Source organism: Glycine max, chromosome 12, assembly GCF_000004515.6.
Source record: "Glycine max cultivar Williams 82 chromosome 12, Glycine_max_v4.0, whole genome shotgun sequence".
NCBI classification, from domain to species: Eukaryota; Viridiplantae; Streptophyta; class Magnoliopsida; order Fabales; family Fabaceae; genus Glycine; species Glycine max.
In genome coordinates this window covers 6,106,831-6,131,798 of record NC_038248.2, presented here as the reverse complement: position 1 = coordinate 6,131,798, position 24,968 = coordinate 6,106,831, and the positions used below count along the sequence as shown (strand labels likewise).

The 24,968-nt window shown below is 29.6% G+C and overlaps 1 long non-coding RNA gene and 1 other non-coding gene across 5 annotated transcripts; both read left to right on the top strand.

Annotated features, from left to right (window-relative positions):
* The first annotated feature begins 15,199 nt into the window (after positions 1-15,199).
* On the top strand, positions 15,200-20,835 carry LOC112998528 (uncharacterized). 4 transcript variants are annotated; one of them, XR_005887572.1, is made up of 5 exons: positions 15,200-15,307; positions 16,172-16,501; positions 16,695-17,554; positions 18,335-18,428; positions 20,427-20,835. It is a non-coding gene; the product is annotated as an uncharacterized lncRNA (long non-coding RNA). The 4 variants fall into 4 exon arrangements; XR_005887574.1 differs by lacking the exon at positions 15,200-15,307 and having other exon boundaries at positions 15,315-16,501; positions 16,695-17,010; positions 17,372-17,554; XR_005887571.1 differs by having other exon boundaries at positions 15,278-16,501.
* MIR172A (microRNA MIR172a) lies at positions 16,146-16,304 on the top strand. Its single transcript, NR_048590.1, has one exon. It is a non-coding gene; the product is annotated as a microRNA MIR172a (primary transcript).
* Positions 20,836-24,968: the final 4,133 nt, after the last annotated feature.

Sequence of the window (24,968 nt, the reverse complement as noted above, 5' to 3'; positions counted from 1 at the left end):
AGATCTGGATTAAACGTGATTCTTAAGGTGTTGTAGTTGGTGAGATTCTTAAACCATGGATTAAGTGGGCTTACGGGCAACCCGCGGACCTCATGGGCCAAACTCGCACAGTCTGCGGGTTAAGTAGGACAGACCCAAAAATATTGCATAACCATAAACTATTTAAAAAAATCGATCTGATATCCGCACGGACCGCAAGCCCCGTTGACCAGTTTATAGACTTGAACCCGTTTACCCACCCCTAGATATGCCTCACTAACCATGACTTGGTTGATAATAAAAGGTTCTTCTCAAGTAGGTGACCATTTGTCGAATTTCAGATTTTTATAACCTATGTGCAAAACTGTTTTTAAAAAGCCAAACTCCCTTTCCGTAAAGCCTAGCTTGCTAGACACATGCTCAATATTGTAGTGTCTAATTGCCTTATTCTTAAAGTGTGTAATATTTTTCGAAGCCAATAAGAAATCCTCGTAAATTGATTCCAACTCAAGGATTAAGACTCTTTGATAATCGTAAGCCAATAAAAGATTTTGCTTAGCAACCTATAATGACTTAACAGTTAACATTGATTTCCAACTATAGGACTGCATCTTGTCCAAAGGTAATTATACAAAGAATAGTAGACGTGACATTACTTAAAAAGTGGTTAAAATATCAGAAATATTGAAAAACACAAGTATATTAAAAAAAGTTTCACATGTTATAAAAATTGAGACGAAAGAAAATTTATAAATATTTTTTTTCTTTAACTCAGCAAGATGCCTTTTAAATAAGAATAAAATTATAATAGAAGCATTAAAATAGATAGTACTTCAAATGAGATAATTCTAACTATGCTGTGAGGATTTGAGGTCATAATATCTTAACTTTTTAGTAAGAATAAAACAGTCACAAACCATCAAAGTATTAAAACAAATAATACTTTAAATGAGGTGATGTAATTATTTATAAGAAATTGAACTCGGAACATCTTTTAAAAGAGCAAACAATGGGTACTTGATTTTTTATTTTTAATAATATTGATACATAAAACCCAGGAGTTAGGAAATGGAAAAGAAAGGTGAATGATAGATAGGTGTGACAGAGTGCTCTCGGGTCACGTGGGCATGAAGTGCAACATTGGTGTTGCAGAATTAATTAAAGAAAACTGTACGGACGGGACCACGAGAACGGAGCGTGGGTGGAAGGAACAGGAAGAAGGAGTGAAGGAGCACCTTACACGCTGTCCATTTTGATTTTGATTTTGCTTTTCATCTAAAAAAGTTTGATGCTAAGTTAAATCAGTCACGACTTACATATATAGTGCAACACTATGCATGAGACCAATGGTGTACACACTTGACAATTCACTTATCCGTTCCCATTCAAATAAGGGATAAGAAAAAAAAAAATCATCTAACGCATGATAAATCAACTGATATATAATTATTTAAGCTTAATAAAATATTTCGAATTTGAATGATAATAAAAATGAAACTTCGTTGAATTACTTGAAACAAGAACTTTGACTCTATATAATAATAATAATAATAGTTTCATTTTGAACAAAATTACATGAATAAAAAATATTTGTAATCTTAACAAATGTGAGATAAGGAAAAATACTATTGATTCATTTCATCAACCCTTCTATTTTTTTGCCAACAATTGTTGTTCACAAATCACAACAGTAAGAATTTGGATAGACAACTGATAAAAAGTGAGTGTGACAGTGGTAGGTGTTAATGATCAAATTCAGCTAATCGACTCCATAATTTTAGCAATTGTCCATGAGTCTGATTTAACTAAAGATTTCATGCTGGTTTGATTTAATTAGATTCTTTTCGTTTCATATATCTCATAAGTCACAAGTGACTTGGAAAATATTGTATAAATGGATTAGTTGTTGACTAGATTGATATTATCAGTTTTTTTTTTCCCAAACCAAACATATACGGAAAACAGATCATATGTTCAATCATATTTTGACATTATGTAGAGGTTGGCGCACTGGTGTTGCTTGTATGGGAATTAGAAAGATGAAGATTCAAATTTTAGGATGTGTCATTAATTTCTTGGTATGATATTTAATCCATGTAATTTAAACTTAAAATTCCTATTACACTAGTTAAGAAAAAGTATATGTTATCAATGAATTTGTATTTTTTTGGTAATTAGGAATTTAGTTTTTAAAGTAAACTATAGTTGTTAATTAAAAAATTAATGATTAATTAAGTTTTTAATCCCTCAATCTTTTCACAATATAATTTTTTGTCCTTCAATATATTTTTAGAAATTTTTTATTTTTCTTATTAATTTTTTGTCATCATTTTTAGTCCCTCTAAATATGTTTGTCCATTTTTAATCCCTCAATATTTTTAATTTGTCCATTTTTAAAAATAAATAAGGGACTACAAGTTGACAAAACATGACTAATTTTTTAACAATAAAAATAAACAAAAGATTAAAAATAAGTAAAAGAATTTATAAGGACTAAATTTGCAGACAGAAAATTAATGAATAACTAAAAGTTATATAAAAAATTTTGAGGGACTAAAAATTGAAATCTAGAGAAGTTGAGGAATAAAAAATAATTGTAAATATGTTAAAAATACATACAAGTAAATTATAAATTATAAAATAATTAAAAAAAATCATTGTGAATTTTATTGAGAAACTTAACTATCTACTTTTACTGAAATTTTCTCTTTATTTCCATTCACAAAACTTGAAACCAATAGACTGTTCAAGGACCCGTTTAAGGTGATTGCAAGTTTTTTTTTTTTATTTTAAATGTAATTTTCTAAACAAAATGCATTTGATAAAAATTAGAGTTGAAATGATTTTTTAACACAATTTCAAAATATTTTCTAATTCATTTTTTAAATCAAGAAGACATTGTTCATGATTAATTGGTTGCTAGTTTTTTTTAAAAAAAAAGCCACTCCTTACATTCAACAACAACCTGACAACCTCTCCAAAAAACAAAAAAAAAAAAGACCAAGAACCATCATTAACACCGATACCACCACCACCATTTGTTGGTAAATTGAGAGAGGTAAACATTCAGGAGATGTACATCAATGGATCATAAACAACTATATAAGTGAACTTGACACTACATTTTAACTCCTAAACTTTAAGGTTCGGGTTATGGGTCTTATCATCACCCATTAGGAAGACTTTTGATATAAGGGATCTCTATGTGCATGGATCCACTACCGCCATTTACTTGTCTTAGTCAGTCACCAACACCAAGTTGAATCATCGACTTTGATATCAATTGTTGGGAAATCGAGAAGGATAAACACTAGGGAGATTTACACCAATGGACATAAGCAATCATAAAAGTATACTTGACACCACACTTTAACTCAAAACCTTAATACTAAGGTTTATAAGTCTTATTCTCATTTATACGATACTCAACCTTTTCATTCTTATCAGATGTGAAATTTGATCTCACACTTGTACTCCAGCAACCACCATTGACGATACCACTGCAGCCGTCACCACCACCAACACTGTTACCACTACTACTACTATCATTAACACTATCACTAGCACCCTTATCAACCAGCATCGCCATCACATTTTTGTTAGTGTCATCACTATCATCACTACACAAATTCCAAAATTCCTTTACTTCTCTTGTTTTTCCTTTTCCCTCATTCTCTTCTACGCTACCAAAATGATCATAAATGAACTTCCATGCCTTAAAAAATAAGTGTCTAGTTTTAAACCAAGGATACCCTAAACATGAAAAATAAAATAGTTGAAAAGAACATTGAAAATGATCTTGTATTTGATTCATGGATGTGGGTGGCAAGTGGCAAGAGGGTGATGTGTGGTGTCATGTGAATACCAAATGCATTTGAAGGAAGAAACAGGAAAGACCCAACCTCGACACATATGGGACTTGACGGTGGCAGCTAATGCTATGGTAAGAATAGGATGGGTCATGGTGGGTTGCTAAGTTAGTGAACACTCATATCATTCAATCACCCTCTACATTACCTTTAGGGACCAAGATTTGTGTAATTCCACTTTTCTTGCTAATCATTTATTTAACATCTATATTTTAAAAGAGTAAAATATTTTTTTTTGTCTTCATAAATATGTAAATATTTAAAATTTGTTCATGTAAAATTTCTAGTAAATTTTTTGTCCTCACAAAATTGAAATTCATTATTTTTTTGGCCTATATCAAAGTTTGAACATTCAAATCTACGTGTATTACCTTTGTACATCAGCTATATACATAATTAATGTAAAAAGTCATAATTATAATTAAGTTCGGATTCACCGGAACCTATGTTTAGGTCAAAAAATTACACATTTCAATTTTGCGAGAACAAAAAATATCATGAAAATTTTACAAAGACAAATTTTGAATATTTTCATAAAGAAGAAAAAATATATATTTTAACCATTTAAAAATTATAATCACCAATTGTTTTATATAATAGAGTTATATAAAATAATTTTTAAAATTGTTGACCGTTGATTATTTTGTTTATAAGTTTTTTTTGCAATAATTAAATTTGGCCTTTAATTTTATTTTTATTAATTAGTTTGGTCTTTAATGTGAGAAATGAAATATGAGTCGTTGGAAGGTTATTCCAATTTAATTAGTAATCTGGACTTCAACTCTTTACATATAACCTTCTTAAAAACTTAGAAAGAGAATTTTATTTTCAATAATAATCAAATTCAATTCAAGCATAATTAATTTTTTCTAAATTTATTGATAAGTGTTAGTTATTAATTTTGTTAATACACGAATTTAAACCTATAACCTCTTCTTTTAATGTTCTTTCTTCAACCACTAAATTAAGCTTATAATTCTGTAGATTGATGAGTAATTAAATTCAGTTACTAAGTTGATGAGTATTTAAATTAACATTATAAAGTTTAAGTTCTACGTTGATTAGTTTTGTAATATTAAATATTAAATTGGCTGCGATGCCGATTTCATGAATTAAATTGATTGATAATTATTGATCTAAAGGACTAGTTTTTTTATAATATTAAAAAATAAATTAACCAATGCTTATAATTTTAAAAACTAATTAATTTAATATGCTGCCTAAAAAATTACTGTCTTTTATTTATTTATTTTTCTTGTATTTTGTGCATGAATGGGTCTCACACAGTGTAGTGTATGCGTCTTTCTTCTGATCATTTCATTTTGTAGGAGATGGCTCTGTCACATAATATTTACAATCATTAATGTTTAGTCTAATTCTTTTTTTTTTTTGTTGAATATCTTTAGTCTACTTCTGGTTCGAGTCGTGGTTTTTTTTTTTTTGGCATAAAGGTCGAGGCATGGTTAAAAACATAAAAAAGGAAAAATAAATAAATAAATAACATAAGTTATTGATAACTTCATTTTTTTTTATTAATTTGATAACTTCATTATTATTAGATAATAGTGTATAAATTTATTATCAACACAGAGCATTTTCCTTTCATCGTATTATAATCATATTACTAGTTCGACCATCAAATTATATACTTTATCAATTAATAATTTTTTTTATCTTCAATTGATATAAAATATGTAATAATGTATAAAGTTATTTTTATAAATTAAATATCTAATTTAATCTTATAAAAACATACGTAACATTAAACAAGTAACAATAATAAAAACATACTTGAGCACTTCAACAATTTTATACTATTGTCCCGATTCAATTACATATCTTTTTAAATATGATTTTTAATATAATTATTATAATAAATAAATAAATTTATCTTATATAATAGTTTATGATTAAAAATAACGTTAAATTATTTTATATTATCAAATACATGATGTTGTTTTTTAACGTATCAATAATTCTGGTCAAAGTAAAATAGAGTATTATAATTGTAAGCTCTTATTATTTTCTTATAAGGTAAAGTAAAATTTTATTTGTTTCAAAGAAAGAAAATCAATAAAGATAGAAAATTTTAAAATTTTCATAAAAAAGAAAATGAAATAGAAATTTCAATTTTTTTATTATGAAAGTTATTTTTTATTTTTAACTAAATAAAAATATATCATCATTCATATTATCCTTTCTCTCTACTATTCTTTCTGTTGAAATATTTTTCTTAGAAATATCCTAAATTACATATTTAATCATTTGTCTTATTTTTTTATTCAGTTTGATATTTTATCTTTTTAAAAAAATTAATTTTGTCCCTTATCTTATTTTTTTCAATTCAGTCTAGTCTTTTATCTTTTACAAATTTTATTTGATCATTTATATTATTTTTTGGTTCAATTTGATCATTACTTTTTTTTTGGTCAGTTTAGTCCTTCAATCTATTTAAGATTGACTTCGTTAATCATTTAAAAATAAATTTTTTTAGTTCATTTTTCTCTCCTTCCCCTACACATCTTTTTTAACAAAAATAATCATTCTTAAATTATTAATAACGTCAATCTTAAATGGATCGGAGGTCTAAATTGAATAAGAAAAACGATAAATAATCAAAATAAATTTTTGAAAAGATAAAGAACTAAATTGAAACAAAAAGAAAATTAGATAAAGATAAAATTGAACTTTTTAAAAGATAAATGATCATAATGAAAAAAAAAAGATAAATAATCAAATAGGTCATTTGACCCTCTTTCCTTATTAAACCAAATTCCAATTGAATAAAATAGAAGAATATCTCCCCTATAAGTTTTATAATATTACTTAGTTTAATAGGAATCAACCAAACTCATGGTGTTTTCAACTCACTAAAAAATAGGTTAGAAGTACTAGATTAGGGTTAAGTTGAATTTGTTTCTAGATTCGGCTGAAAATCTTAATCCAATCTTGATGTCTAATGGATTGGGTTAGATTAACTTATGAAATTATATATATATAATCAGTGACTCATAAGTTAACTTACCAAATAAATAAATAAAATTTAAGTTAGCTTACCTTTAGGTTTTATCTATTTTGACATCTCTAAATTTGGAGTATTCTTGATCGGAAGTTAAAAAATAATTTCTTAAAGTACTACAATATTTATTTAAGGATTTGAATCCTTTTCAATAAATATTTTTATACACATATATCTAAGATTCATCTAAGAAGCTTTGACTTCATGCTTAAGGAGCACCATGACGCGGTTTATTATTTTTACCTTTATAACGTATAGTCACACACAACTTGGAGAGTGAGTCACTCTCTCCACTTTTTCAACGACACATTCTCAATATATTTCTTTTCTTATACATTTTAAATATGCATTTCACATACTTCTTTGATAAATTGTTAAGGAAAAAAAATAAAAAAATCTCTCAACAATATCAAATTACATTCTTTTTTATTTTTATATGTATATCCAATCTTGATCTTGACTGCTTATCACTTTTAGACATAACGTGAACTCACAAATTATCATAACATATACCAGTCAAGTGAACTTCGCAATTTGCATTTTAGTTCCTAAACATTCAAAGAATTTGTATCTTAAATTTATAAGTTACAGTATTTTTGTCGAGATAATAATTTCATGCACCTTTAGAACTAGGGATCCTAAGAGATTTTTGTCGAGATAATAATTTCATGCACCATTGGAACTAGGGGGATCCTAAGAAAAACATCCTCAGAGCGAGACATCATTGAGTTCTCACCGGTTTCATGGCATGGTAGCCTACGTTGAAGATTTACCAAATTCGTCACAGTAGTAATTGTTATACATCTCATTTTTTTAAAACACATCAATGTCTCTCATTTCACTTTCCTTTTACTCATTATATCACTTATTAATTTTATGTTTTTCTCTTTTTTCTTTCTCTCATTAAGTGTTAAATAACATTTAGAGTTTCTCAAAATTATTTTTAAATTCATTATGTTATGTATGAGAAATTTCTCAAACATACACCTTAAATTAAACCACTTGCAATGGGCCAACGACATTATACTTGTAGGTGGTGTACGTCAAAATCAAAACTCGCCATCCTTGTTCCCACAGAATTGAACCCCTCGCCAAACCAAACAGATAATTTTTCAACTATTACAACGCGTAATATTATATTTCTGCAATAATTGTGATGCTTGAAATTTCCCGTGAGGCATTCGATTGTGACTTGTTCTATAGACAAACAGAAGGGAAATTATTATAAATCGTAGTGGTTAAAATTATCACATGCCAGAAGAAATCGTGTGTATGTTCAGTCTATATATCTCAATCCTTAAGCAAGGGTAACGATAACAATTTTTGACTCAGTTTAAAGACTTATGGAAGAAGAATATGAAATAAACAAAGGAAATAAAATTAATAAATTTGTAAAAATTATAAACAGTTAGAAAACCGAAAGAGATAAAATACGAGAGAAATTTACACCAACACCAACCAACAGAAACTATAACTCCATTGCTCTTGCCAAAACAAGTAACATTGATAATGGAGAATCCTCTATAATTAACGAAATATTCTGCTAGGATTTGAGGGTTCCTCAAACTTTAGAACTTGACTCTTCTCTTACAATCACATTGTAATCCTCCATTTTTCCTCATGAAGCTTGTGGCACTTGCAAATGTCTATAGTACCAGTTATAATTAATGGGGCACTCCGCACTGAGTTTCTTTCCTTTGTGTTCACATAGGATAGCAATTACTTCAACTTTGGTTTGAAAAAGGATGATAAAATTAGGAAATTTTGCCCATTGAGATTGAAGTTATTGTTAAAATAATTTTGTTTTATTATTTCTGCACGTTAATTCTTCGTTGAATTGTTTCAGTTTAATTTATCCTTAATTTTAAGAGTTTGTTACCTTATGTAGAACATGGGTTTGTTATGGATTAGTGGCCAAAAGTTTACGAACGAATCTGTTATGTATAAGCCTATAAAAAGGCTTTTATCTTTAATGAATAAAATAGATTGCAGTCTTTTTCGGGACATTTGCTGATTTACGCTCTCTTCTTGTATATTTTTCTATTCTCTGCCATTTAACAGTGGTATCAGAGCAGGTTTTGACATTGTTAGTGAGACACGTGAGGTTTAAAAACCACATATTGCATCAAATAAATCTCTTCCCCATAACCATGGCTACAAATTCCAACTTTGAGCAAGTAACCATTCCACGATTTGATGGTCACTAGCTATGACCATTGGAGCATGCTAATGGAGAAATTTCTCCGACCAAAGGAGTATTGGCCAATCATTGAATCTGGAATTCAAGAGCCAGAAAAGGCACAAGTTTGACAGAACCTCAGAAAGCAGACTTGGAGGCTAGAAGGCTGAAGGATCTAAAGGCAAAAAATTATCTCTTCGAGGCCATCGATCGCCCCATCTTAGAAACTATTCTTTGCAAAGAAACTTTCAAGGACATTTGGGATTCTATGAAGAAAAAGTATCAAGGTTCTGCTAGAGTGAAGCGTGCACAGCTTCAAGCCTTAAGAAGAGATTTTGAGACATTAGCAATGAAGGATGGTGAATCTATTTCTAGCTATTTTGCAAGAACAATGGAGATAAGAAACATGATGTGATTCCATGGCGAGAAGATGAAAGATGTCACCATTGTAGAAAAGATTTTGCGATCCCTAACACCAACGTTTGATTATGTTGTTTGTGCAATTGAAGAGTCCAAAGATATAGATGCACCCTCCCTTGATGAATTGCAAAGTTCTTTGTTAGTACATGAGCAGAAGATGAACCGAAGTTCAAATTTGACAGCAGAAGAGCAAGCTTTGAAGGCTTCTACCAACACTCATTCCACAGGTAGAGGAAGGGGTAGAGGTAGAGGCAGAGGAAGGGGTCAAGGCCGAGGCAGAAGCAACTATAGAGGAAATCAGCAGCAACAACAAGAAAAAGAAAGAGGAAGATGGAGCCATCAGACAAGTTTAACATTGAATGTTTTAGATGTGATCGGTTGGGCCATTACAAATCAGAGTGTAGGACCAATTTGTCCAAGGAGCATGGGGAAAAATCTAACTTTGTTGAAACAGAAGAAGAAAAAGAAGAAGTGTGCCTCCTAACCTCTTGTCAAGAAGAAAAAGAATCAAGTAAAAGTTTGTGGTACTTAGACACAGCTTGCAACAATCATATGAGTGGGGACAAGTCAATATTCATTAACTTGGATGTGACGTATCGTGATAAAGTAAAACTTGGTGACGAATCCAGAATTTTAATTATGGGAAAAGGAGAGGTAACAATCCTAAACAAAGATAACACTAAAGAGACTATCTTCAATGTTTTCTTTGTCCCAGATTTGAAAACGAATATTCTAAGTGTTGGTCAGCTACTGGAAAATGGATATGAGTTGTTCTTCAAAGATGGAGCATGCAAAAATCAAGATTCAAAGTCGATTCTAATTGCTGAAGCCACAAAGACAGGAAATCGAATGTTTCCTCTTTATCTTCATATCACTAACCACACATGTTTTTCAGTGAAATTGAAGGATGACGCCTGGCTATGGCATTTTCAATATGGGCATTTGAATTTTGGTGGATTAAGAACACTCCAACAGAAAAACATGGTCACAGATCTTCCTAAAATTACACCTCTCTCAGAAATTTGTGAAGAATGTGTTGTAGGCAAACAACATAGTAGTCAATTTCCAAAAGGGAAATCATGGAGAGCAAAGGATGTTTTAGAGCTGGTGTATTCAGATATATATGGTCAAGTAAAACCGCCTTCCAATGGAGGTAAAAACTATTTAATTACCTTTAATGATGATTTTTCTATGAAAACTTGGGTTTATATCCTGCAGAACAAATCAGAAGCTTCCTCTACTTTCAAAAGCTTCAAAGCTTGTGTAGAAAATGAAGCAAGAAAGACCATTCAGACTCTTCGAACTGATCATGGTGGCGAATATTGCTCAAAAGAATTTGATGTGTATTGTGAACATCATGGCATTCGAAGAGAGCTTACAACAACATATACACTACAACAAAATGGTGTATCGGAGAGGAAAAATAGAACTATCCTTAACATGGTGAAAAGTTTGTTAACAAGAGGAAAATTACCGACAACTTTTTGGCCAGAAGCAGTTAATTGGAGCATTCATGTCTCAATAGAAGCCCAAATTTTTCTATTCAAAACATGACACCGAAAGAGGCTTGGAGTGGGAGACAACCATCTGTGGATCATTTAAAATTTTTTGGGTGCATCGCCTATGCTCATATCCCGGATGAGAAGAGGAAAAAGCTTGATGACAAAGCTGAAAAATGTGTCTTTGTAGGTGTAAATGAAACATCAAAAGTATATAAGTTATTTAATCCACTAACAAAGAAGATTGTGACCAGTAGAGATGTTATTTTTTATGAAGACAACACATGGGACTGGAATGAGTAGCAACCCAATTCAATTATTGTCGACAATGAAGATGTAAAAGAATTGCAGCTACCCGTAAACACTGTCTTAACATCTCCAAATGCATCTCAAATAGCTCCTGAGACAGAGATTTCAACAACAACAAATGTTGGAACAATAGACGCAACAATTGTAGCTCAATCTAAATGTCTTCGAAGGAGGCCAGCATGGATGTCAGATTATAAGGTAACTGGGATTGACCAAATTGAAGATCCTAGCACTCACTTTGCCTTATTTTCAGATTGTGACCCTACAACATTTGAAAGCGCTGTCAAAGAAGGAAAATGGCGAAAAGCAATGATGATGCAATTGATGCCATTGAAAGAAATGATACTTGAGAGCTGATTGATCTTCCTAAAGGACACAAAACCATTGGCGTAAAGTGGGTCTTCAAAACAAAGCTTAAAGAAAATGGTGAAGTTGACAAGTATAAGGTGCACTTGGTGGCCAAGGGATACAAGCAAGAATACGAGGTCGATTGTACATAAATTGTTTCTCCAGTAACAAGACATGACACAATCAGATTAGTTATTGCATTGGCAGCTCAAAACTCTTGGCCTATTTTTCAGCTAGATATCAAATCTGCATTCTTGCATGGATACTTGGAGGAACAAGTATTTGTTGAACAACCTTGGCTATATCAAGATTGGACATGAACATAAAGTGTACAGATTGAAAAAGGCACTCGATGGACTTAAACAAGCCCCAAGGGCTTGGTATACTCGCATTGAGGCTTATTTTATGAAAACTGGTTTTTTAAAATGTCCTTATGAGCACACATTATTTGTTAAGTTTGAAAATGGAGGGAAAATGCTTATTTGTTAATGCATATTTACTGGAAATTGTGAAATCATGTTTCAAGAATTCAAGAAATCTATGATGGATGAGTTTGAAATGTCCAGTGTTATGCATTACTTTCTTGGCATAGAGGTGGTGAATGCAAGTGATGGGATCTTTATTTCTCAAAAGAAGTACATTGGAGAAATTTTGGATAAGTTTCAGATGAAGGATTGCAACCCTACAAACACTCCAACTGAGTTTGTCTTGAAATTAAATAAAGATCATGAAGGGAAAAAGGTGGACAACACTCTCTACAAACAAATTGTAGGCAGTTTGATGTATCTAACTGCAACAAGACTAGACATAATGTACTTTGTAAGTTTAATAAGTAAATATATGGAGAATCCTTCGTTACTTGCAAGGAACAAGAGATTTTGGGATATTCTACAGGAAAGGTGGAAAATCAATTCTATTTGGATTTATTGACAATGATTATGCAGGAGATCAAGATGATAGAAAGAGTACTTCATGGTATGTCTTTATGTTTGGCACAGGTGCTATTTCATGGTCATCTAAAAATCAATCAATTGTGACTTTGTCAAGTACAAAAGCTGAATTTGTTGCTACAACAACCTGTGCTTGTCAAGCTATTTGGCTAAGGAGAATACTTGAGGAGCTGAAATTAAAACAACGAGAAGCTACTACAATTGTTTGTGATAACAGCTCAATAATTAAGCTTTCCAAGAACCCAGTGCTACATGGAAGAAGCAAACACATTGATGTGAGGTTTTATTTTCTAAGAGATCTCACTAATGAAGGAGTAATTGACTTGAAGTTCTGCATAAGTGATGAGCAATTGGCTGATACGTTTACAAAATCTCTCAAGGTTTCAGTTTTTCAAAACTTAAGGAGGTTAATAGGAGTATGCACTTTGGGTGATCCAATTTGAAGAAGTCTATGTACAAGTAAATTGAATGCATCAGTTTAAGGGAGGGATTGTTAGGATAATTTTGTTTTATTGTTTCTGCACGTTAATTTTTCGTTGAATTATTTTAGTTTAATTTATCCTTAATTTTAGGAGTTATTACCTTATGTAGAACATGGGTTTGTTATGGATTAGTGGTTTAGAATTTAGGAATGTTATGTATAAGCCTATAAAAAGACTTTATCTTTAATGAATAAAATAAATTGCAGCCTTTTTCTGGTTTATGCTCTCCTCTTGTATATTTTTCTGTTCTCTGCCATTTAACAGTTAACATAAACCATTGACAGTTAACATAAACAGGGTGTTTTTGATAAGGGAAAATGTTTTAGTTTCTAGAGAAATTTAAAAGTTAGAAAATAATAATCTCCTATTTTGGTATACAATATTAACAAAACTTCCTAGTAAACATTGACTCATATTTCCTACAAAATTGTTCCCTCACAAGAAGGTAGAAACTCAACATTTTTGAGTTTAGAAGAGAGATTTAATGAAGTAAAAGACCACAATACCCTTATTAGCTTACATAATACACTTAAATAAAGTTTTGAAATATTTTCTTACTAAATGAAATAAATAATTAAATTAAGAATAAAAATTCTAACAAATGTTCTCAAATAACTTGGTTTAAAATATATTAAATGTTATGCTTTTAATTACTTGGTTTAAAATAATCAAATAACTAATTAATGGATTGTTTAATTATGAATATCATTGTCTCAACATTCAAGAAGTATTTTAGTAGAAAACGAAAAAAGAAATCGAAGGTAGAGTGAATGAAAAATTTAGTAATGTTAAAAATTAAGGAAAAAAATATTAATAACCACACCAACATTTTTTTTATAACTTATAATTTTAGAGACAACATTTTTAGAATGAATTTTATCCAAACCTAAGATTTGAATTAATTAATTTGTTAAGAATCTCTTATTTTATGTACAAAATTGTTATAATAAATTATTTAAAACATTATATAATATATATTTTATTTATTATCTATAGATAAATCATTTAGAGGAAATAGTAATAATAAAGTTTAAATAATTTACAAAAAAATAGTAAATAATTCACGTAAGTTCGCCCCTGCGTCTAAGGATATAATAACAGTTTCATTATTTAAATTTCAAACCATTAATACTGTAATTCATATACAATTATTTTTATCTCTTATTATTTTTATGGTTTTTTATATACATTCATATTAAAATATTCTTTAAAATTATTAAAGGACATAACTTTTCCTGTCTTGTCAGAGACCGAGAGTTGTACAAAAAAAGGCATTATTGTTTTTGTAATTAGATAAAATGAATTTTCAAGTTGGGCTAAAATAATATAATCTAGTGTCACATAATATAATTTAATAAAAAATATTTAGATAAATTTAATATATTTTACATAATATAATGATGTATAATTTTGTATATGAATTTGCATAAAAAAACATAGCATCAAAAAAATATTTTTGTATATGAATTCGCCTTCAAAAAAATGTTTGTGTATAATGATTTATTTAAAATATTATTATAAATCGTCAATCAACTTAATTTATTTTTCTTCTAAAAAATCTTAATTTTTTTTAAAAAATTTCATAGCTTAAATGTATGTAAAATATAAATTTTTATATATTCGAATACCAATTTAATTACTGTCTCAATTAAATAAATTATTAATTGAACCTGTACCAAAAAAATATATATAAATTGAGCTTTAATGAAACAATATTTCAGTTGAAAAATTTAGTTACATACCACATATGGATGGTGTCTGTCTCATTAATTTTTTTTTGGTAGATACTACATGTATTTTCTACCGCGAAGATATTTCTACTTGAGTTGTGTAGAATAATTATAGAATAATATTGTATCAATTGGTTCATACATTTTTTTGGTGGTAATTAAATTCATTTATTTTAAAATGATAAAATTAATCTTGATATAACTAATTTTGGAATTGTTGAACATAATTAGAATATATATTTAAATTAATTTTAATAATAAATTTACATTTGAATACGTTTTGTTGTCGGAAAAATATGAAAATTAATTTTTAAAGTTTAAATCTAAGGAAGGGATTTTACACAGTGTATTTAGCCATATCGGACTTAGTAAAAGAACCATATATAGAGAGCTATGTTCCACCAATTACCAATCACATAGCAATATTTCTCAACCAATAAAGTCACGAGTTGTGTCACTATATATAAGCACCCAACCTCCTCCTACTGTTACTACTTACCTTCTAACTCCAAAATCCAAATAGGTTCTCTCTCCTTCTTCCTCATTTTCCTATGCTTTTATCCTTATTGTTAGATCTCACACGTTATTTTATTATTTTCCTTCTTATGCATATATTTTCTAGGTATCATATTTATATTTATATATAAATATTTGATTCTTCTCATACTTGAGCACTTCAGCAATCTTTGTATATACCTTTATTTCTTTAGAGCACTTTTCCTTTCCCTTTCCCTACTATGACTCTTTAGAGGGATTGTTGTCTAGATTTGATTCACAACTGCGTTTCCTTTTCTTCTCCTTCTTATTATGGATCGAGAAAGGCTTTTCATTCGCTGGAATTGAAAAGGATGTGTTTTAAATCACACATTTGTTTCAGTTTTCATCGATCTAGAGTTTCTAAAAGCACGATTTTTTGTTGACGTTCTTTCTGGTCAAGTTTTCTTTTCATAGGGATATTGGATTTCCTTGTCTCTTTTTTTCTTTTTATTATTTATATTTTTCTTCTTTTGGTTCTTGAGGAATGATTTCATCTGGGTAGGTTCCTTTACTAAAGTGGTCTCGTGTACCAAAACCACACATAAATTTGCACATAAAATCTCTATTTTCCTTCCACCTTCTTCTGTCTACTTCTCTCTTTGATTTTTTTTTTACTCTCCCTTAATCAGTCTCTATGTTTCATGATATTCCCTTTTTTCTATTTTCCAGTTTCTCCTTGGAGTTAGATTTTCCTTTTCTCTGCGTATGGCTTATATTGAGCCATAATAAGTACCTTTTTTTTATGAGAGTGAACAGTATGCTACATATAGCTTCTATATATATGTTACTTTGTTTTAGGAGCTATAGTTGCATGGACAGATAGATTAACAGTCGTTATTTGCGGATGTAGCATCATCAAGATTCACATGCAAGCGCAGGTGGTGGGTGGGACTTGATGCAATCTAAGTGCTGTGCCAGCCAAGCCATAGGTCTTTTGGAACTGAGAATCTTGATGATGCTGCATCAGCCATAAACGACTTCACTTTAAAAAGTTAGATAAGGACTATTCTAACCTCAACAAGTGGGCAAAAAAAAAAAACATAATGAAAAAACCAAAAACTGTTGTTGGGGGATACACACATGAGCATGGCACAGCCAAAACCTTGAGACATGATCTGATCTGTGCATTTAAACCAAGAGAGGTGGTGACCTTTCCCACTTTGCTTTTTGTTGGTGTCAGGTGGGTTTGTGTTTTTTTGCCCTTTGTTTTTCAATTTATGGTGTACTAATTTTTTATTTGTACTTTAATGGATATAGGTATGGCCTTGCAGTGTTTCTGTTCTGTCTTTTTTATTTATTTATCTATCATTGTTGTTACTATTTATTATTACAATGTTACTAGTTAGCTGTAACTACATTAATTAGCTCTTCAGTGTTTTGCAGAGACAATCCTAGGTTATCAAGTATATATAGGCTATTTTGGAGGCCGAGAGGAGCGGCCGTTTTGGCCCTTTATGTGCTGACTACTTCACAGATCTATGATGAATATTCCTTTTCAACAGAGAGATGCTGGGATCTAAATGGTGTCTTTTCAGTTTCTATATATAGATGCAGATATATGACTTTATCCAAATCTGGAGAGAAGAATGTTAGAGAGACAAGCACAGAGAGAAAGTTAAAATTAGTAATATTTGTAATTTTAGGGTACTCATGAGAAACTAGCCAGTGTTTGATGCTGATATTGTGACGGTAACTTTTACTTTTCATGAGCATTTGCCTTGCATCGGATCTAGCTATTTCATATCTAGAATGCTATATAGCTAACTTAAATAATTTTTTTATTTGCTGATCTTCAAAAACTTCGTCAAAGCATGCAGTTTCGTGCATATAGAGTGAGTGAAAATGAGATAGGAAGGATTTTAATTTGTTGATTATCACCCTTGTGATTTTGTTTCTACCAGCCAAATAGCTAGTTTTCTTTTGGGGTCCCATTCCCCCAAGATTTGGCCTTGTTAATTACTACATATTAGGAAATATACACAAGAATTAAGTGTGTGTGTGTGTTTGTATTTAGTAGTGGATATTGTTTCCGAGTTGGTTTGCATTTCAGAAACTGTGCAGATTATTGAGAATGGAAAGTGGCCTGGGAACATGGATATACATGAACACAGACATATAATGGACATGGTGAAGGCTTTGGCTTTAGTAGGACTAGTCACCCATAGCTCGGGTTAGTGGACCAAGGACCTCTTACAAGTTGGACCCTCCAAGGCACTCTATCTATGTGGGTGAGGTATTTCATTAATTCCATCTATTACTTGCCTCTTATCCCTTGTAATAATGCTCAAAGTTAAATAGTATTTTGAAAAAAAAAACATGTATTTTCTTATAGTATATATCTTCATTATTCATTATAGTGATCATTCAGTATATTCAAGATCTTATCACTTGGAAATGTGTGTGCCCCCATCGCTGTCCAACTCTTGGTTCACATATTCTCGCTGCTCCATCATTATGAATGTTGTGCTGTGTACACTTTTCTGTGCCCGAAATTAACCTCCCCACCCCAAAAAATATGGAAACAGCTTGCCCTATTTTTCTTTGTAGAGAAGGCTGTGTGGGGCATATATGCATTAGGCCCACTGATATTCTTGTTCTCTCTCTTCATTGGTAAAGCCACATTATTTTTGTGGGCTTTTACATTGGCAATTGATAAGGGTACGTAATGTGGATCTCAAGAGCTATAAATGTCTCCTATGTTGTATGGATAGCTATTTGTATGATGCTTCTAATTAATATGGTGTACAAGTTTCAAACTAGACTTCGGTTATTTTTCATATGAGAGAGAAAGACACAGATACAAGTTTAATACACCTAAATGATGGTAGATTCTCCTGAAATCACTCATGTACCTTTTCCTCTAATAATTTACTTAAAAAATAATTTAAGAAGATGAATGTGATCAATCTGTTTTTATTATTTAATCTTGGCCTATATTTCTATGGAAAGTGACAGACAGATAATGCACTTAGTACATGCTTAATTTCGGGATTACATGGATCTTTGTTTGCAGGTGATCATTAAATTAAAACAACAGTCTCTTGACTCTTCTAATTCAAGGGCCGAAGTTCTCCCACTAGCTTCTGGATCTTGTACATCGATCTTTTGTAAGTATCCATTATATATATATATACATATATATATATACACTTTTTCCTCACTTGTACCATTATTCAGTAGTGGTTTCATTTCATTCCTATAAGCTGCATTAAGTAGTTTATGACTTCAGTTACATAAAAGATGTATTAATATTTTTAATTTTTTTCTATTGTTTTCTTCTTATCCTATCATAAATCCTATATTATTTATATTTTTCTCTTTCTTTTAGTGTCATATAATATAATGTGTGTCCTTGAAATATTTTTAATTGTTTAACTTTATAACTGATTGAGATTGTGTGATTGTTGTAATGAAAACAACAATAATAAAAAAGAAATAACAGATTCAAGCAATTTATATTAAGCATGATGCATTCATTTTAAATTTTTCTGGCCAATGTAACTATATTTTAAAGAATATATTTGTGCCTTTCTTTTCTTCTTTAATTATCTTAATTTCATTTTTCAAAGGATACATTAGCGCTGTTATTTCTGTCAATAAAATAATTCATCTATAAGATTGAATTTTCTTATACGGCAGGTATGTTGTTGGTTAGAAAACAAAAATAAGTTTTTATTATAAAGAAAGATATTTATTATATAGAAAATACATAATTCATTTAATATTCCTTAACCTATGTATATGGTGCATAGGATAAATAAATTCATATATGGTCATGCTATTGTCTTACCGCTACCAATGTGCATCTGTATTAATATTTACATTGTCTGATCTTATTTTGCTTGGTAGTAGTAATAGTTTAAAGCATGTTTCGATTAAAGTTTGTAAATTGAGTTTGTAAAAATGATTTAAGTCTTTTAAGTATTCAGGTAAATTTTTAATGTACAAATGTATTCTTTTTGGTAATTAAACATGTCACAAAACTGAATTTACACAATCCAAAAGTACACTCAGCACTTAAAAAGATTTTTTGAACGGTTAATCAAACATGTCCTTAACCATCCACAATGTATTTTGTTTATCATTTCACTATCCTTTTTTATCTTATCTCTACCTGGATGTATTTAATGAAATTTCTTGGTCCCTACCAATTATTCATACAATATTACAATATGTAAACACAAAATCAAATAAATTGTAAGCAAGCATATACTCATATCTAGTCATTAATTTCTTGGCATCGTGATATTAGACAAACATAAAATTATTCGGTCAAGTATGAACTTTTGTTAACTATATATACGAACTCATCATGCTTAGCCTTACAGAAATTGTTGTGATGCTTGTGTTGAACTTCATATATATGATGCTAGAACTTCTTAATACTCTTGTATGTTTTTCTTTTTAAAAATCAAAACGAAAGCTGAACTTAAGTATAAGAGCATATCTGCTCGTGGGAAACCCTAAGTATACAGAAAAGCTCTGTACCTTTCTTCTTACCGAAGGGTATATATGTATCATATATATTGGCTAGGCTCATAACAATACATATATACTAATTGCATAATTTTGTTCACGACCTAATATTTGTTAAATACACATTAATATAATGTTTCTCTACTTGGGCAGTTGGGCTTATCCTAAACAGCGTCATTGAGCAAAGAAATTCTGTACGAATAGGTTTAATTTTTAATTGATTATATGGCTTAATTTCTTTATATTGATTTCCCTGTACACTATTTGTAAATATTACAATTATATCATATGATTATGTTCTTATAATCTTGACAGCATCTTTCTTTGTCGATATATCCAATAACTATCAAATATATATTACTTTCTTTTTAATCCAAGATATTCTTCAATCAGGAGTTAAGGACTAGTTCCATAAAGTATTTGAGTCTTTTTAGTGTTAACTTTTGATTGATATTTTTTAAAATTTTGAAATTATATTCTTAAACCACGTATTCAAAAGACAAGGACGATGCCAATCTTGGTTATCAGATACTACTTTTAGAAATATGATGTGTTCAAAAACTATACTCTATGGTAATTTCTACGAGATTTATTAATGTCGTGACAATTACCCTATTCCAAATTTTCAGCCACAAGTTGCACATGTAGATAACTACTGCATTCTGCGTCAAAATGGACATAGTCACATGCCACTGCGTACTATATTCAGTGCTGGTTATATCTCCTTTGGCAAAGAGGAACAACACAAATCACAAACGGAATTCGTTCAGGTTGTCCAAAATCTAAATTAACCATCACCAAGAATCCATTTGTTTGAAGTATATAAGGTGCTCACACTGTTTTGTTTGACCCTAGCTACGTTTTATACTTTGATGTTTGGTACAAAATGTTCTGATGAGATTCCCATATCACGTCATGTTGGGATGTTGAGGTACACATTGATTACCATGCAAACATATATATCTGGAAAGGAAGAACTGATATGGTTCTTCTGCTTTTACTATTTTCCGCCTTCAAATCTTCAATAATACACTGTAACTCTGAGTATAGAGATATTTGAAGGCCACGTTTTGTTCTATTCTAACTTTTTGGTGAGTGAAGTGAATTCTCTTTTTGACAGCCACTAATATTGGGAAGCTTTCAGTGAAACTCGATTTAGACAGTCCCATTTTGCCCAAATGGAGTTCATATGCTGTTATTATTATTACTATTATTATTATTTCCCGTGTGTTGTTCGTAGTATGTAATGCATGCATTGTGATGCAGTATGTTTTTGTTTAAATAAATTTTCCTATGAGTATTTGTTGAAAAAAAAAGTAAAATCAAGTTATTTTTATAACCTAAAATTAACTTAACACCTTAGTGCTTTGAGAGAACTTAAACGAAAGAATTATTATAAAATTTATGTACATTTTAGTTTATATGGGAGATTTATAATAGCACTCCATATGTATTAATTATGAGTTCTAATTTTTTGATTTTCCTAAATATTAAATACTCTATCAACATCTTTAATTTTTCTTTATCTCTTTACCTATCATATTACATTATTTATCATATCAATAATTTTATCTTTATCTTTCTCAAGGTGTATATTAATTTTGGGTATCAAAATATTTTTTCCATTACTTAGAAATTTATAATAGTATTTACTAATAAATTTAATCAAGAATTATACACTACTAAAAAATAAACTTTTTAAGATCAATTATTTAGGATTTTCAACTTTGATTATTAATCGACGTTGAAACTATTGACATTAAAAGTATTAATATTAACATTAATTTTTAAAAAAAATGATGTTTTACCATAAAAAAACATTAGTTTTTAAAAAACTAATGTTTTCTCTTCATCAATATCAATTTTTAGAAAAATTGATGTTATTTTTTATATTTTTTAATATCCTGTTTGTGTTTTTTTTCATTACCAACTGTAATTATACATAATACAACTTATCATTTAAAGTTATAAAAATTCTAAAAATAAATAAACAAAATATACCACCAAGAGTTATAAACACGAATTTACACAAAATGTACCACCAAAATATACTACTAAGAGTTATATAAAAAATTTACATAAAATATACCACCAAATATACTACCATGAGTTATAAAAAAAAATATACCACCAATTATAAACAAAAATTTCCCACAAATACTTTAAGAATATTTTAAGCATCATTTCCCACAAAATATACCAAAGAGTTATAAACAAAAATGTATAGATATTAGTATAGTATAATGTACTTAAATTACAAACAAATTCTAAATAAAATAAAGTTACATACTGCATTTGGAAATTCAAATATAATTTGAGTTCCAACTTTCAAATTTTGTGATTGTGCAAATTTCCTCCATCAATAGTCAATTTTTACAGACTTCCTCCAATGATTATAAACAATCTTGCATTTCGTAATCCTTTCCAAATTTATATGGGTGAATTCTGCACTTTTCATAAATGAGTACATGGTACTAAGCACATCCTGAAATTAACATTAAATTCATCTTACATATTATATGATTTTAAAATTTGACAGACAGAGGTATTTTTATATTGATTATATACAGTGATGAGTTACTCAACAAACTATTACAAATCACTTTGTACTCAGCAGGACTTTAAAAGTCACTGAGATAGGAATTTGGTGGTACAACAAGTGCCATTTAGGATAAGCTTTTGGTTCAAAGTTGCTTTTAAAGATGGTCAAGAAGAAAACACTTTGTCCAAAATGGGTCATGGACACTTGATGATTTCTTATGAGTTCATAGAAATCTTTGGGTTCTGTCTATTCAGTCAGTATAGTTGGATTTATCATATCTTGGTTGTATGTAACAAAGTGCATATTACCATTATTTTCTAACAGATGTCAAGTATGTTTTAGTTGATCCTTCTATCTGACAGCAAAGGACCTACTCGATCACTTCACCATAAGACTACATTTCAAGTAAACTAATATAAGCAATGCTAATGTGTTATATCATGTTATGTTTATTTGAGAATAGTCTTGAAATTCCTAACTTGATCTTTTAATATGAACGGTGTTGAACATTTCATCTGGTTTTCTGTTAATATTCATCATTGTCTTAGCCATTTCATTCCAATTCTTTTGATCTCCATTCATCATTTATAAACTCTATTTATAATATAAAAGTTATTATTAATCCACAACATATGCTTTGCCTTAAATCTATTCAGTTAGCAATTATTAATCCAACTTGTATAGTCTCTAATATAAAATTACCCTTTGGCTTAAAAGCTAGAACTGCTTAAAAATAATATGCTTGCCTACCCACGAGTAGTAAACCAAGAGATATTTAAGATTGCATCAAAATTGCAAGAGGTACTTCAAGTTTCCCTTCACATACACACATTTTTATTCATTATTTTTCTGTCTCTCTGATCGTATCAACTATTGGAAAAAATTGGGGGCCTAAGGCTGTGACATAATTCTCACTCCAGTACAAAGTCCTATTATAAGAAAACAAACAACACATAATTTAAGATTAACTACAAATTTGACCGCTTTAGCATTTCTGGAAAACAAATAGAACATAGAATTCTCTCACCAGCACAAATCTCATATAAAATAGTATATTCAAAGTTTCAAACTGTTAGTATTTGTAGACATTAAAGCATAACAGAGCCAGAAAATAAAACTTGAGGTCCAACGAGGATTGTCTTTAAAGGTGCCAGTGAAGTGCTGAGAGTCTGAGATTGAGTGAGGAATAATGAGGTCTAGCGGCAGTGCAGTGGTGCAGAGGTCTCGCAGTGCGGCAGCGATGAGGAAGTCTGGCATCGCGACGCGAGTGAGGAATGTTGTAGTGTGTTTGTGGTGCTGTAAGAGGTTGCAATGCCAACGGTGAAGGAGTTTCAGTGTCACGAATGCGAAAGCAAGGAATTTCAAGTGAGTGAGAGTCAGAAAGGCAAAGTGAGGGAGCTGAGGGTTTTTGGCACCAGAAAATAATTATAAAAGATTTCACAACATCGATTTTTAAATAAAATCGATGTTAACTAAGTAACTCAACATTGATTTTTGGAAAAATCGATGTTGATTTTTCCCTACATGTTTTCAATAACATTAATTTTTCAGAAAATTGATATTAACATGAATCCATTAACATCAATTTTTCAAAAATCAATATTAATGAACTCATGTTAACATTAGTTTTTAAATAACTGATATTAACAAATGCATATTAATATTGGTTTTTTTTAAAAAATTCATGTTAATAAATTTGTATTATTTATGAGTATCATCAATTTTATCAAAATAAAACTGATATTAATGTAGTGATATCAAAATCATTATTTGTAGTAGTAACATGTATGTTATACTTGTCCATGTAGGATTCAAATAGTGGTTAGCTATTTCGAGGATTAATTTCTTTCGCTAGATAATAATAGTTGGTTTATTTTATTTTCTTATGACTAACATTAACTGGCTCGTTATTGTTGGCATCTGCTGAGAAAATCAAACATAGTGTTGAAGTTATATATGTTTTAATATCTCTTCTAGACAGCTAGCGCATACATCCTAGCATATGACCACATTTTGAGACGAAAATCTAAAATTGTAGGATAGTACTGTTTGTAATGCTCGGTAATTCTAGATTAAATTATCTGAATATAGCAGAGTCTTGAAACTAAACAACTAAACATGTATGTACTTTTAAAATTTAGTGAATTAAAATAACAGTACTTTTTAAATTAAATACAGTACAGATATTCTGATTAATTTGAAGTTAGATACAAAGATAAAAAATTTAAACACAAAACTTAAGTATGAGATTTGGATAGTGTTATTATTTTCAGATTATGTGTTCTCATAAAATTAATTATTTATAATTCTATTATTTTATTTAGTAATATTATATTGATAAATGCTGTTATTATTTTATATTATCTTTATTACAAAAGAAGTTTTTAATAAGCTAGATTTTGGAAATTACGATTAAAAACTAGCATGCTATTTTAAGTTAATTTTTACTTTTCATTAATTCCATCTCTAATACTTTTTTTAAGATATTCTATCTCTAATACTTAATTTAAATAGAAAAAAGATGACAAATGAATTAACGAAACTTGTGTAGTTAGACCATTCTTTCCATTTTACATTTTCGATCTAACGAAATTACCAAACCATAATTGTTTTAATCAAATTAATTAAC